Source organism: Biomphalaria glabrata, chromosome 17 (genome assembly GCF_947242115.1).
Source record: "Biomphalaria glabrata chromosome 17, xgBioGlab47.1, whole genome shotgun sequence".
Lineage (NCBI taxonomy): Eukaryota > Metazoa > Mollusca > Gastropoda > Planorbidae > Biomphalaria > Biomphalaria glabrata.
In genome coordinates this window covers 8,801,575-8,818,231 of record NC_074727.1, presented here as the reverse complement: position 1 = coordinate 8,818,231, position 16,657 = coordinate 8,801,575, and the positions used below count along the sequence as shown (strand labels likewise).

General features: G+C 36.0%; 1 protein-coding gene across 4 annotated transcripts in view; it reads right to left on the bottom strand.

The window, feature by feature from the left end:
* LOC106051163 (sodium-dependent phosphate transporter 1-B-like) overlaps nt 1-16,657 on the bottom strand; it is a 52,704-nt gene that overhangs the window by 33,181 nt on the left and 2,866 nt on the right. Inside the window, exon 1 of one of the 4 annotated variants that reach the window (XM_056015766.1) lies at nt 2,476-2,570. The exons of 1 other annotated variant lie outside the window; for it this stretch is intronic. The gene's annotated coding sequence lies outside the window, so the exon portion shown is untranslated. Of the gene's footprint in view, nt 1-2,470; nt 2,571-16,657 lie in introns of those variants that run through there. 2 more of the 4 variants (XM_056015771.1, XM_056015767.1) reach the window with 2 other exon arrangements.

Sequence of the window (16,657 nt, the reverse complement as noted above, 5' to 3'; positions counted from 1 at the left end):
ATAGTTTTTTTCTCATATTAAGGATGACTTCTTCAATGCATTCATTCATTGTTTTGTCATGTGACAAAAACTGGGATGTTAGTAAATTTTACATTTTGATAAACATTAGTACATTTTTATTCCATCATTCGAACAAGTGCTACTTTTTCCTTAGTGCCATTAGAACATAAAAGTTAGCCTGAATCAGCCAGGAAAACCAATGACTCAGCAGGAGTTAAGTCTACTAACTCTAATATATATATTAACATTCACAACACAATGGATTTAAAAACACATGGACATACAAGGTAGGATATAACTATCTTCTGTTTTGAAAGAGCGTCTGTGAAAATGTTTAATCATTAGTCTATATAGAAAGTTTTATAAACCCAAATCATGTGATTTTATCACTTTCATTAGATTTACATAGTTTAAAACCAATAATAAAAGTGCAAAAAGTAGATACAATCATTTAAATTTCTCACTCCAGCTGAGCTATTAGTAAAAAAAAAAAAAAAAAAAAAAAAAAAAAAAAATAAAGTTCCCCTTTCAGACCTTATGGTCAATAGGGCAGATGATGTAAAGGTCATCTGTTTCTTTGGCCTACGGTTTACAAGGGTGTCATGTGGCCAGCACAATGACCAAATGACTTTACTTTTCCCCAAATAATGTCAGGTACCCATTAGAGCTGGGTGGACTCAGAGGTGCCCAAAGATCCTGAAATTAAAAATCCTAGTCTTCACCAGGATTCGAACCTGGGACTCCCGGAAGCCAAGTGCTTTATTGATCAGCCACCGCACCCAGCTATTAGTAATAGAATGTTACTTTCATCATTGGCACAAATGCGCAAATAAAAAAAAAAAGACTTTTAATAGACTTTAAATATATTTAGTTCAACATTATTTTGATTACATAGTACATCTTGTTTTTAAAATTGTAAGATCTAGATTTATCCAAGTCTATATTTGTATTAATTGCCACAGGATGGTAAAAAAAATGGGTGTGTGAGGATCATGGCCTGTAAAGGGTCAGAGTTGCTGGTTTAGAATAGTTATGATAATGACTATAGTACTATAGGCTATTAGTCTATATATAATATATTTTACATAGATCTAGATAATATACAAATATATCTAATAATCAGAATCTGATTTATTCTAGATTTACTAGAAATGAATAGATCTAATCTATAAATTATAGATCAAGATCTTTAACTTTAGATTTTTTGTCTTTTTCTTGATCATTTTACTTGTTAAGTCAGTGACTGAGTTACAGTCCTAGAATGTAGGCTGTAGAGTCTATAACAGATACAGGTATAGAGATCTAGATAATAAATTCAAGATCTAGAGTTGATAAAATAATAAAATATTTTATTAAATCATAATCAGATCTAGATGTAGCGTCTAGACAGTGTAAGACACTCTTGATTGCAATGTGATTGACATGTCATATGTTTAATGATAAATTAATGTCATGGCACTCAAATGTCTCAATTATCAAAGTCAACAAAGGACAATACTCTCTAGAGTCTCTAAAGTGATTAGAGTCTAAACTCTAAACAGTTATGAGTCAAAAGTCAAGAAGAAAGTTGACAAGAAAGTGGCACCCAAGCCTGAAATTTTCTTAAGGGCCTAAGCGGCCCTAAGGCCTAAGCCTAAGGCACCCGGGCCTAAGTAAGGAAATAAAGAAAAGCAGTCATAAAATACTAGATCTAGATCTAATCTAGATCTACAAAAAGTATTAAAACAGATCTAGAATAGATTCTAGATTATTGTAATATAGACTCTAGAATACTCTAGATGTAGATAGATTAGATATGGTCTAAGACTAGATCTAGACTCTTCTAGATCTAGGTCTAGAATAGATGTAGACTAGATTTTAAAAAAAGTAGATTTTAGATTCTAAAGACTAGAGGCAGAGCCCTCTACTAGATCTAGTCTCTAGAGATAAAATTATGTATATACTAGATCTAGAATTTATTCTAGACTAGAATAAAATTATAAAACATTACGAGTCGGATTTGACTAGATCTAGAGAATAGACCTAGACTAGATAAATTTAAAATTATATTTAGTTAATTTAGTAGATAGAATGAAGATCATTAATTAAATTAATATTCTTAGTATTCTAGTAAATAAAATAGATCTCTAGTGATCTAGACTCTTAGTAATATTCTGATCTCTAGATCTATGACTATGTTATAGTCTAGATCTTGAAGTTTATAATCGGTCTACCAAAGCCAGCAATGCAGTGAGGGGGCATACGGCTACGGGGTGTCAACATTTCAGTTTTACACAATACACACTCTGACACACAGCCGGCAAGTCTCTGGACCTGGAGAGTCCGAGAGAGCATGATTCGAGCCATGATCCAGGACATTTATTAATTTCTAGATGATGGTAGATCTAGAGTAATTCTAGAGTGTACATTTAGATCTATTTAGGCTACTTGTTTTAAGCACTTTAAAGATCTAATTTAAAAATGTAAACACCTTACATAATTTACACAATTCCGTTTTGATATTGCTAAATAGATCCAAGAGAACGTAACTACACAGCAGCACGTGTAGTAGTTGTTTTCCCACTAATCCAACAGGAACTATAAAACTTGGATTGGCGATTTGGCGGGAGCACAACATTTATTTAACAATTCATCTTAGCCTACGCTAGGCCTTCTAACTTATAAGACCTAGATCTAAATAGATCTATAGTCTAGGCTTAATTTAATGCACAAAAATGTACACTGTGGATTACAGACGATAAAGCACGACGAAAATGATGAATTGTAGGCCTATCGATTCAATTTAAAGTTTTTTTTTTTTTTAATGAAAAACATTGCTATACTATTGTAGTATTTATTTATTTATTTATTCTCTATTTCGAAAATGTATATAAATTTGTAGATCTATAAGCGGGCTTCCAAATAAAAAAAAATTATAACTAAAAATGTCTAGGTATAATATAATATAATATATGTATATATATATATAATATATATATATATAAATAAAAAAAATATATATATACAGTGCTTTTTATTTTTTTTTTTGTAAAAAAAAATTTAAAAAATAGGTGCCGGTACTCAGTGATTGATCGCCTAACTTATAACTACTAATAGATTAATAATAAACGTTAAAATGCAAGAAAAGTAATAATTCCCCCCCCCCCCCCCATTGAAAAAGGTAGGCCTACCGGTACGCCGTAGACTACCGGTGCGTACCGTCACAAAAAAAGCACTGTATATATAGGCCTATATTTCATATTAGTCTGTGGTTTATACATAGATCTTAGTGGCCTTTTGCACGTATTTACTTAGGCTAAACATATTTAATAGATCAACTAAATCTATATCTAGTTTTCTTTTTATTACTTAGCAATCTTTGCCATTATAAAGATTTAATATACAACATGCATTGGAAGAGCCTCAAACTTAATAGGCGCCACTGGGTTAATTAAAACATCAATCGTACGAAACACTAAATGTTAACTCTTTAAGTCCTACATATTGGCATGTGACTAGAGACATGACTGATAGTGATATGCTAAATTTAAAATTTGCCGGGCCCCTGCAAGGCGCGGGGCCCAATTTCGGCAATACGACTAAGGCCAGCCCTGATCCTATATAAATGCTAGATCATCTCTTTTTTTGATGATCACTTGTACGAAAGTTACTGATAATAGCAGTGGCGTAGCTAGGGTGGGAGGAGGAGGGGGAGAATTGGAAAATCCTCCCGGGATCCACATGATGGGGGCCCCCAAATGAGTGGGTTTTTGTACATTAAATATTACGCTAAATGCAGGGCCCCTGGCTAATAGTTATATTCTAGAATAAGATTACACAACTTAAAAAAAAATAACTTCTTAGAACTTGAAGTTTTGGTTTAGAAGAAGACCAACATTACTGCTTTCGCGTTCGAACCACTGCAAATAGCTTCGTATTATTTGTAGTGGTATTAGTATTATATCGATCGATAAAAATATGAAATTAGACGTTAACACAGATTACTACCTGTCAGCTCATCTGTTTCTTTGACAGACGCCTAAAACGAGCAAGGTGTCATGTGGCCAGCACAACAACCAACCGCCTTTACTTTCCCCAACTAAAGTCAGGTACCCCATTAGAGTTGGGTGGACCTAAAAATCCAAAATTAAAAATCACAGTCTTCACCGAGATTCGAACCCAGGATCCCAGGCTCGGTAGCCAAGCATTTAACCACTCAGCTTAACATCATCTGTCCTTTAGATCACAAGGTCTGAAAGGGAAACTACAAATAATAAACAAACAAGTAAAACAATATGTTTATTAGCCAAGAACACAAGTTTTATCTTCTAGTCGTAGGCCTATTACTAGAACTGCATGCTAATTTAAATAATCAATCAGACTACACAAAATAAATAAATAGATTACGCTGTTATTTGTAGTTAAATCAAGCACTCCAGCAATGTTTATAAATGCACTAACCTGGATTACTAAATCTAAATCACAGACGTATATTGATATAGGTCTGTGATCTAAATCGAAGGTTGAGAAGGACTAGTGAGCAAAAAAATGTCTCAGTGAAAAGAGTTGTAGTCTTTCGAAATCAGCAAAAAAACTAAAAATTTAGATGATGTGCTAGTGGCACAGCAAATAAGTAGTTCGTCTTTTTAATGCCAATTTATCCTTTTTTAAAAATTCCTTTCTAAATTAAACACAATGAAAAATTCAACACTTTGAATGTATCCTGTTGACGGGTGTTTTTTAAGTAACAGCTAACAAATGTCCTATCCTCCCCAGACACCTTCCCCTCTTGGCCATTTCCCCCCCCCCCATCCCCTATCATTGTAAATCATATTTCAACTATGTAAGCCTACTTTTCAACTGCTAGGATACATATATTTTAAAAAAAGTACTTTTTTTTTTTTTTTTTGTATGAGTGTTCAACTTAAAATTGTACAATGATGTGAGAGAGATCTTCTTGAGTTTGTTCAGGGCTTCAACGATTTCTTTCAAGATCGTCGTCACCACACTTTGATCTTCACACAAAAAAAAAAGTGACTAATAATCTTGTTTAGAAGTCCTCTAAAGAGCTGGTCTGCAAAGCATCCACACAATCCTACTGCAGTCTCAATTGCGATGGGCAGGCCAGGTTTGCAGAATGGACAACTCCCGCATCTCTAGCAGACTTCTTTAAGGTCAACTAACGGTAGGAGTGAGAGCACAGTGTGGACAAAGAAAACGTTTCAAGAACAGCCTCAAAGTGTCTCTGAAAGCCTCAAAGTGTCTCTGAAAGCATCAAAGTGTCTCTGAAAGCCTCAAAGTGTCTCTGAAAGCCTCAACATTGACCCAGACATCTGGGAAACGAAAGTATCTGATAGAGTATTGTGACGCCGCGCTACGAAAGCTGCAGAGGACACGAGAACAGCGCTGGCAGAAGAAAAGTGCTAAAGAAAAAAAAATCAAGACCAATGACACAAGCTCCAGCTGGAATAACCTGCCCAGTATGCATTCTGAACATTCCGGACTGACGTAGGTCTCACCAGCCACACGAGGGAGCGCAAAACCGCAGTGCAAAATCCTCAACACCCTGTATGACCCCCATATATATTGGGGTTGAACTGGGTGGTTGTGAAGTTCGTTGCCAATGGGTTGGATCGCTTCTTTCCCTAGTTCGATTTTTTTAACGACAGGACATCCGAACATCTACCGGTGGAGCAGTGACCTACTCTCCGAGGAGACTCAACTCATATGTAGGCCTATAGTTAATAAAACACTTTATTAAACTATGTGACCTAGTTAAAAGTAAAACCCATGAGGACCATCAGATCAATTCAACAAAAATAGTGAAGTACATTGTCCAACATGACTATCATCGATAGGAAAAACATTCCTAGTCTAGCAACTCTTCACTACCTCTCTCTAACTCCACACTCTTCCAGTCTCTCGCCGCCAACTCACCTCATATACACACCTCATCTACCCCTATACAAATTCACGTGGACCTGTTGACCAGGATACCATCATCTCGCGCTAGCCATGGTCAGCCTTTTAACACCCGAGGTAGCGTAAAACTCTAAATTTAACATGAATTTTAACCAACTCGGTTTGTAATAGTCAACATCGAATCACGATAGACAAATTCTTATATTTGTTATATACATTTTTTAAAAAGTTGACCCTGATGTAACTTGTCTCTACAAGTTGTCTGTTAATAGCACAATGATATCAATGATTTTTAATGTCTTCTTTACCAGTATAATAATTTATGCGCTAAAAATCTTCTGAGGTAGGTCTATATCTAGGAACTTGAAATGTCTTTAGGTCTAGGTCACCAGAAGACAATAAGACATATACTTGTTTACTAATTATCACAGTTTGTTAATCTTTATTTTAAGCGAATAGACTCAAGCTGTATTTAGTTCGTTATCAGTTTTATTAATTATTATCGCCCTTTTTGTTGGTCTATAATCACAAGTTGTACAATTGTTCTAGTGTCGACTTGCCCACGGCTGCCAATGCTCAAGAATCAGTTCAAGATGTCAGCAACAAAGGCGATTGACCAGGCTTCCGTGTTCTCATAGTCGCTTTTAATAATTGTTTTTTTTTGTGTTTGAAAACGATATTTGCACTTTTAAAAGTGCACCAAAGCTTAAATCGCCAGCCACCACACAGACAACACTGACAGTGATTAAACAATTCCCATCTCTACATCAGGTACGAAAGCTATTGAAAATATTACACACAATAGATGTGAAATCCTACAATAAAGTTCTATCATAAACCCCGTTCTTATTCCGTATTGAGGAATTAAACAATTCAAATAAAAAATTAATGCAAACGAATAAACTTGAGCTGTTTACATTTTATAGTTTTTCGAGATATTGCACTATAAATCTCTGCATTTGAGTGGGATGGCTGTACTGCAAAAGTATTGTTTAAAAGTAAATCACATTGCTGGACAAAACAAACTGTTTACTTTGATGTTTACGCTGAAATAAACCAATTAGCTGTTTTCATATGGGTTTAGGCTACGTTTTTAAACAGCGGGAGTTTTCTCGAAAAAAAAAAGCTTTATTTCATTTCTGTCATGGCTTTTACATTTCACTCCTTGCGAGTCTTTTACTTGTTTTACATGTTTCGGATGTTCCTTCAGAATTGAAGATCATTAGCCTACATCCTAGCTCAAACCTCCCACCGGACCTCTTGGGATGGCAGCGGGAAGGGTTTGAACCCTGAATTATCAAGACGACTGTCCTGGGTGCATAACACACGACCAGGCAGCTGACTTTTTGAATGGTTCTTACCGTCATGAAACATTGTCCAAGTCAGACCAACCTGTTATTTTATTAACAATAAGGACTAAAATACTTTGAAGAATAAGAATAAGTCGAAATGTTAATTAGATCGTTTACCGGGAGATCAGAGGCGACACCTTCGATACGGCTGAGGTGAGTGGGGTGGCATGCCTACCTCGCAGTCCATTAGTTTCGCACTATAAATATTTTTAGGTGAAATCCATCCACCTCAGTGGCATTCTGATCTCTCTCTCTCAGTGGCAGGGTTTTCAACACATCTTTCCATTCAGATCTCTCTCTTAGTGGCAGGGTTTCAACACATCTTTCCATTCAGATCTCCCTCTCAGTGGCAGGGTTTTAACACATCTTTCCATTCAGATCTCTCTCTCTCTCAGTAGCAGGGTTTCAACACTTCTTTCCATTCAGATCTCTCCTGTGGTTTTGGTCTTCATGCTGTAGACCTGCCTCTACACCATCAAGCCATCGTGCTTTCAACTTGATCCGAGAATGGTACGTGTTAGAAAAACGTGTCAAAGAACCTACCCAGACGGACATACCGACGGAGTAAGCTAATATAAGCTTATACAAATAAAGATATTTGTTAAGGAGGTATATTCAAGGAAACTAGAGTGCAAAGGAAAAACAAAGGAGACAACAACAACAAAAAGTCATGTATTGTAACTGCCCCCTGCTTCTTGAGTTTACCCCACCCCATTTGAATAACCTGATTTTTCTTCATACTTAATGGTTATATTAATAATGTAATAGGTTGTAATGTAGATGACAACGTCAGACCTGGTAGGCCTAATATATGTTTCTACAAGGAGTGAAACAGGAAATAAAGCCATGCCCCCTCCCCCCACCCCCGACCAAATAAACTTGATATTAGACATTAAATATTTTTATTATCCAGCTCGGGAAACATCAAAAGCTCCAGTGGATATTGTATATCACCTGAAGTACTGAATGATGGGTCAACATTATTGCTATAAACGAAAACAATTTACAGGCAGCATTTGCTAAACAAAGCTTTAAAAAAAAAACAACAAAACTTTAAACCTATCGTTGAGTCACAGAGCCGCCCCCCCCCCCCAAGTCAATAAAAAACCATGAAGATTAAGCGCGCAAGTGGCATTATCTTTCCTAAAACGTTTTGAATTTCAAAACTCGATTGTTTACAAACCAACACAAAAAAACACAGAGAAAAGATACAAAACAGGAAATAATGCTTTGTTTAATGTCAAGAAACGAAGTGAACTTTAACTGTAAAGTTCCCTTTATATTTTAATTGGAAAGCACTTTAAATCTGACGAGGTCCTCATTCTTGAAACATGATGTTTCAAAAACTTGGAACGTTGTAGGTATCAAATGAAACAAACTATGGGGAGAAGAAACTGAAACATGAAGATGTATGACTAGATTGACACATGAAATGCATAGGTTGTAATTATCTTCTCTTTTGAAGTAACGTCTGTAGCCTACTCTATAAGATAAGATGAGATAAAAGCTGACAAGTGTCACTAGTTTTTAATATCCATGAGCTATCGTTTCAGATGAGGAAACCAAACCTGAACTACTGCGCTTGCAAAACTTGAAACAATCTGGAAACACAAAGGCATAGCCATCGATACTAAAATCAGACTGATGTACTCTTTTAGCCTTGTACTCATTCTCATATGCTTGCGACGCTAACTGCAGAACTAGAGAGGAGAATCCTAGCAATGGAACTGAGATGCCATAGAAGGGTCCTAGCTAGGCCTATCACAAAGACTGCATGACACTTGAAGAGATTCACATCGGCGCTTGGACTCCACGATGACCTGCTAACCACTGTCAAAAAAACGAAAACTAAAACTTGATGGCCATATCCCAGTTCCTCAGTGGTCGCAACAGAACAGTGCCAGGGAAAATAGTCAGAAAGAGAGAGAGAGAGATGTGAACACAACATTTAAAAAATGGATGTGCTTGTCATTGAACGAGATTCTAAGGCAAAAAAAGACAGAGAGAAATGGAGAAAGACGGTCGACAGATAATGTGTGGAGCCCCAATGCTCAGCAGACTAAAGCTTTGGTGAAACTATAACTCTTAACATTCAACCATGGCGTATTATCGACTTCTAACTACTTGTAATATTAGGACCTGTTAAACATTCAGGCATGTGTGTTGCAATGTGGTGTATGTGTGTTACAATCAATGTAATTTGTATTTGTGTTATAATCAATGTGTTAGGTGTGTGTGTGTGTGTAACAATCAGCGTGTTTTGTCTAAACAAAGGAATTCACTAGGAGCTCTTAGCGTTTATTTGCTGTCCCTCAGCGATTCTCATTTTTTTTTTTAGTTCCTCGACCCCCTAATATAATTTCCCACCAGTCGGCGACCTCCAACCGTATTTTATTTTTCGCTTGCAGATAAATAAATTTGTGCTCATAATTAAATTAAAAAATGTTATTATTCAGACTTGCATTTATCTATATTTCACAATGTGTATATTGTTTATTAAAGCGACAATTTGACAAATACGGCGAAGTACGGATAACAGTCTTTGATACAGTAAACTACATTGTTACAGAAAAAGTGTTTCGACAGTAGGCCTATTTACAAACACGCCAACGGTAGTGCGGACATTGAGCTTGTTTCTGTTTCACCAGATCATAAAATTTAGTAGCAAAATGAATGTCATCATCTTCATCAGGTCTGATACAGAATTTGGACTTAATAACTAACAAGCTGGAAAACCTTGTTTCGCAAAGATTTGTTCTTGGAAATGGAAGAAGAAAGCGCAACACGATCTCAAACAGAACGGAACAAAATGGTAAATATTTAGAATACCAAGTAGCGTTCAAACTTGCTTGTTAAAACACGTTAGAATGGACACACACACACACACACAAAAACAACAACATTCATTGGTGATTGGTGAGTGGACAAAAAATCCAAATTACCAGGGGTCTTTTGCAACCCCTGGCAATTTGTAATTTGACCCCCAAAAGGGTCACGATCCACAGGTTGAGAACCCCTGCCTTAGAGAAATATAGATCTATTCAGAAAAGTTGATACAGAACCTGTTAGTTTAGTTTTTAATTTTTTTCATTATTCACACTACTATTTACTTAAGTTTAAAAAGGCGAAAAGAATGTATAACTGTCGACCAACATACCGAATGTTCTAATTAACTACAACATTAGCCTACTCTTTGCCATTCTTAAGTAAAGTTATCCATTTCAGACCTTTCAATCTATTGGGGCAGATGCAGGTAAAGTCATCTGTTTCTATGGCCAACAGTTAACAGTTTACCGTTAACAGTCATGTGGCCAGCACAACGACCAACCGCCTTTACTTTTCCCAACCAAAGTCAGTTACCCATTAGAGTTGAGTGGACTCAGCCTAAAATCCCTAAATTCAAAATCCCAGCCTTCATCGAGATTTGAACCCAGTGCCTCTTAAGTCACACAAAAAGTTGCAAAGGGAAATGATCGTCTCCCGAGACGTCAAATGCCACAGATTCAAGAGCAATATGGTTTTCTCGGCATCCTATTCTATATAAAACCTTTGGACAAAAAAATTACCAAAAATTCAGTTCAAAACATTTATGTGAAATACGACGGGGACGTCGAATAGAGGCAAGTAATCCTTTCGACCCACAACTTGGTGAAATTTGTTACAATGGCAGTGATTACTGAAAATTTTACGAACGAGATGAATACTAGAACTGTAGCGAAGGACATTGGCACTAAACCAAGGATTTTTTCATGTCTTTCATCATTTTTACTTTCTAACATCTTAAGGACAACATTGAGAATGAGACACTTTCTTTTTATATGTTGCATTCTAATTGTTGTCTTTGTTTAATGCTCCCCCCCCCTTCATCCTGGTATTTCTGTTCTCCCTAAAGGTAAGATTTTGATCCAATGTGATTTCCGGCACTCAACAATTACAGCTCTGAATCAATCCCAGGATCATTTCACTCAATTGTACATGGAAAATTATCACTATCAAGCAACGTTTATATATATCTACACCGATATATATATACAGTTAATCTCGTTATTGAACACCAACCTGTCGACCTGGCTGCACATTGCAGGCCTAGTTAATAACAAATGTCCGATCAGATCGATACAGCTATTAGGCCTCCAGTCTCCTGTGATAGGCTTATAACGTACATGGAATCTTTGTAGTTAATATTTGAAAGAATAAAAGAGACATGAGAAAGAGAGAGAGAGAGAGAGAGAGAGCATAGAAGGAGAGGGAGAGACTAAGAGAAATTGCAGAATTAGAGTTGATTAAAGAAAGGGAAGGAGACACACTGAGCAGTAGCGGCCTTAGGGGGTGGCAAGTGGGGCAACCGCCCCAGGCCCGCGAAGAGAGGGGGCCCGCGATCGGAGTTTTTATTTTCACCAACTTCGAAAACCAAATCAGTTCTCATAAAATAGGACTTGTTACTCAATATTCTCCCATGGAGCCTAAACATTTTCTGGATTCGAAATTTCGTCCAGTTTCGGTTAAGTCAGTAGGCCTATCTTATGACCTGCCGATTCTAAGAGGCTATCATCGTTTAACAGTTCATCTTGGCATCAATAAAAATAACTATGTGTTAGCAACCAATCTAAATCGTTTATTTCGTATATAAACATTGACGTCCAATCGAATTTTAGTGGGAAAATGCGCAGTGATAAAGTTTGAACTATTCTTTGCATTATGAAAAGTTGTATATGAAAGAGTCATTTATAACATTCGTAGTAACATAAATGCAAATTTTGAAAAATTAATTTTTTTTAAATGAAAATTAATAAACTTTCTTGACTTTCGCTGGTGATACGTTCTAAGACCGCACGGGAAGGTCAGATTCTTGCGGTATTTGATTTCATAAACGTAGGCCCCTATCCTATTTTCGCATATAAACAGTATCACAGGGCATCTCCAAACACTTCAAACTCATAAATAACCATTTCCCATTTCATTTATAACTTTTAGATGCTGTTACTTTTAAAAACTCATTAAATGTTCAGTAATTTTTAAAAGTTTCATACAGCACTGTTATGTCGCATTACAGTATAAAAAGAATTGGTACATATACACAACGTATACTGTTACTTAAGTCTGCAATGGAAATAAAGGATTGAGGGTGTATGAGAAGGTTTCCTTATTTGGTACTGTAACCAAGCCTGCAATGAACCAGTTGATGTGCTTGTACAGCTATTTCGGCCAATTATCTTCCAGAAAGTTTGGCGATGACGTATTAAGTTTTTCTTTTTGTTTCCCATTAAGCTACTGTGCTTAGACATCGTGCGGCCGTAGGAAAACCAGTGTCAAAAAAAGGAAGTATTTAAAAAAAATTAATTTGTGAAAACTTGTGGTATAACCCTTCCGCAAAAGTCAGGTCTGTGAAAGTGTAGGGACCACTGTAACTCTTATAGCACACTTTGTTCTTATAGAACGTCCAATTGGCTTCAATTTTCAGAGTGAGAGAGGAGACATAATAGTAGTAGTGCGCGAGTGTTTTCCTTTTTATTTGTTTCTGTTTTAATGGATAACAATTACAATACAGCAGGGGTGGCCAACCTATGGTGCATGCGCCAAAAGTGGCGCATCGTACGACTAAAGTTGGTGCACTATGCCACCGAGTAAAAAAACAAGAAAAGGCATTTATTTTCACTAACTGAAAGAAATATTTCGAAGATGTCTAGTAATAGACAGAAATTGAAATTTGATTAACTGTTCCTAACTCCCGTATACTTTTAAAATTCTTAAAGTTTGGCAATCGTTACAGCGTAAACATTTTGCTGCAAGTTATGCCTGTCATTTCGGGCAAACAAACAGATCAGTGGCGTAGCTAGGAATTCAACATCATTAGGGGGCCCGGGAGCTTGACCTCTGCATTTTGATATTCGACATCATGACATGAGATAATGGGATAATTTAATATTTAATGTAAAAAAAATTAGAACACTCAATTGTGGGACCCCCTCAAGCAGGGGCCTGGGAGATTTTACAATTCTCTCCCCATCCCCCACTCCCACCATAGCTACGCCATTGAAACAGATTCAAGCAATCATTTTCATACATGAGCAAGACTAAACTGAGGTCGTAAGTGTCAGCTTCCAATTGAAAGAAATGTCTGTGGCATACATTCCAATCTTAATATCACAGATCAGGTGAAAAGTCAAAAGTCTCCTTAATTGTGTCATTTTGCCTTTAAGAGATAAAATTCTTTAATACTGCTGTGTTCATATAGTTTTCGTAGTACAATTAGAAAAAATCAATTAAAATTATTAAATACTTTTAAGGACTTACAGAGAGTTAAAATGAATATGGCGATTCGGCGCACGGACTCAAAAGGTTGACCACCCCTGCAATACAGTATGTAATGTAAAGCGGCCAATAGTAGACCAACAGTAGCTTACCTATGTCATGTTCTATGTTTTGTAGCAAAAATAAGACCCACAGCTTAGAGGTGGACATACTGTATTGTTATTGTTACAGCGTTAGAGACGGATTAGCCCGTTAGCGTGATGTGGTACGGTTTATATAGTTTACCCTTACGGCTAAGGGCCCCGCACATGACGTTCGTCCAGGGCCCCGCGCACTGCTAAGGCCGCCCCTGACACTGAGAGAGAAAGAGAAAGAAAAAACGAGTCAAAGAAAAATTGAAGAGGGAGAGAGAAAAGAAAGAGAGAGGGAGAAAGGAGAGAAAGGAAAGATAAATCTGAGAGAAAGGAAAGACAGAGAGGTAGGTGAGAGAGAAGAAGATAGAAAGTAGTGAGAAATTTGAGAGAGAGAGAGAAAGGAGAGAGAGAAGAGAGAAATACAGATAGAGAGAGACTTACATTTTATCAAAATCACTCTCACATACTACTTGTTACGAAAACGAACACATCAATGTGTCCCACACACACGCACACATACACAGAATTACATACATATACTCACACTCCATAAAGACAGTCGTAACTGATCAACACACATACACACTCGCATAGACAGAGCGTAATCATAGGGCCTACATCTGCATATCGTTGTATTATTCATAGCCTCATATTTGAAAGACCTGTGTTCAAAGCTTTACGCCGGTGTGCTCAACACAGCGCATTCAGCTATTGTACTTCCCACAATGCGCATCACTAAATATTGCACGCGCTTTCGATCAAGGCCCAAAATAACCTGTCACCCAGATATATGGGTATCCGAACTGATCGTACAGCAAAGCTTTTTTTAAAAAAATACTTGTCTATTATCACGTAAGACAAATGCAATGGCGTAATGTTTATTCAGTAGTTTGAAAAACTCCTTGAAACATACAGAATGAAGTCTAGAAGACTTGGAACTGTCTACATACTCTCAAAATTTCCGAAGGCAGCCTCAGTAGTCTAGGTCTCTTCGCGTAACTAATTTTATGGTTTTATGATGCAGAATACTCAAAAGTACTCAATAATCCGATAACATTTGGATTGCGAGATCAAAAAGTTGGACTTGCTCTAGTTCCGCTGACCGCTACAACCTTATCCTTGATAAAAAACAACGAAACTAATATTACAGGTCATTTATTATCATTTTTATGTGTTGATTAATGTATAGGCTATATATATTGACCAATAAAAAGCATATCTAAATGCATTATTTGCGTGACCAAGGATTTAAGTTGATTATCACCTGGTTAAGCCTGCATACGGACCCATCATACAGAAATAGGACCTTGGAAATCAAGAAATTCTGTGGAGATGGCATGTTAGAAAGAGAAGAGATGAAGGCGGTTTATTTTTACCGAGCTTACGTCAACTCAGTCCGACTCACTGTCTGGTCAAAATCTTTTACACTCTTTTTTCTCCCACTTCCCATTCTCGGACCAAGTTGAAACTTTACACAATTATTCATTGTCGATGACCACACATAAAATCAAATTATCCAATTTGTTAATCAATTAGTCGCAATTAATTAATTTTAGTTTGTTATTGAAAATGAACCAAATCTGCGTCGGGCGACCTTTAACAGAAATCAAGAACAGTCACTCTCCGACAAACTAACTAAACATTTTAAACTTAAATATAGGCTAAAAAACCCCTCCAATTATATATAAGATGCTCTGGGATGGCACTCTAAAAGGGTAAGGTCCACATATAAACCAACAGTTTATTTTATTATTCTTTTTTTTTTTTTTTGGATAACAAACCTTTCAGGTATTGCATTTCTTTGGTTGAATTTTTATTTATTTAAAATATTTACATGATTGATTCAAAATAAGTCGTGATATCTGACTCGGTATAAGCGAGGTTATTTTTAAAAAAGTATAACGTATGAAAGAAAACGTTTTTTCACCAGAGAAATTCACCAAAGTATAATGATATCTCTCTATAACATTAACGAAACCTTTTACATGTACAAAGATAGACAAGTAAGAATTTATTTCTTGCATGTAGCCATTACAGTGTTTATAGATTAGATTTTTTAGCTATTACATTATGTAGCTATGTATGTAAAGATTACATGCACATAGAAATTACATTTACATAATACATTTTTCCCGTTAAATTATTTGAACTTAGAGCTGACAGAATCTATTATGAGAAGGAAATAATTGCCTTAATGCAGACCGACATATTCGGAACTGTCGTAGAGTAGACCATGGACCATGTGCTGTTTAATGAAGAGTTTAGAGCAAGCCCAAAAATGAAATTCGACTTGCGATCTTGTTTTCTCTTTGTTTTCCGTTCCTTTTCTTAAACAACTCGTTCGGTTTAATGCAAGTCTACGTATAGTTTAAAATATAAATTGTTTTATTTAGAAAAGTAGATATTCCAGTAATTCCAGTTGTTTTTCTTTTAATAGTCATTTGGATTATAGTTGTTTTTCTTTTAATAGTCATTTGGATTATAGTTGTTTTCCTTTTAATAGTCATTTGGATTATAGTTGTTTTTCTTTTAATAGTCATTTGGATTATAGTTGATTTCTTTTAATAGTCATTTTGGATTAGAGTTGTTTTTCTTTTAATAGTCATTTTGGATTAATCTCGCGGTAATGTAATCGTTTCGCTGCCATTTCAAAACTAACCCTGGCTTATTTCAGAACTGAAACGCATTTACAAAGACGACCCAAACTAATTTAATCAGTAAAAAGTAGTGGTTGCATGATTGGTCTCAATTAATATTTCGGAAGCGTGCATTGACCTTTAAAACAAAAAGCTACATCATTAAGTTTATGATAGAAGTTTTTAGCAGTCGTCAAAAAAATTCCATTCATCTTTTTTTTTTTTTCAAGTGAGCCTGATAGTAGATTTTATGACAGATAACAAGAAGTTGGTCTCAATGTTAAGTTCTTGATAAAGTAGGTTACGTCGGGGCAAAACAACAACAACAGTCTAATTTTAGAAAAATAAATTAAGGACCAAAAAACAACGGCAATTACATTTA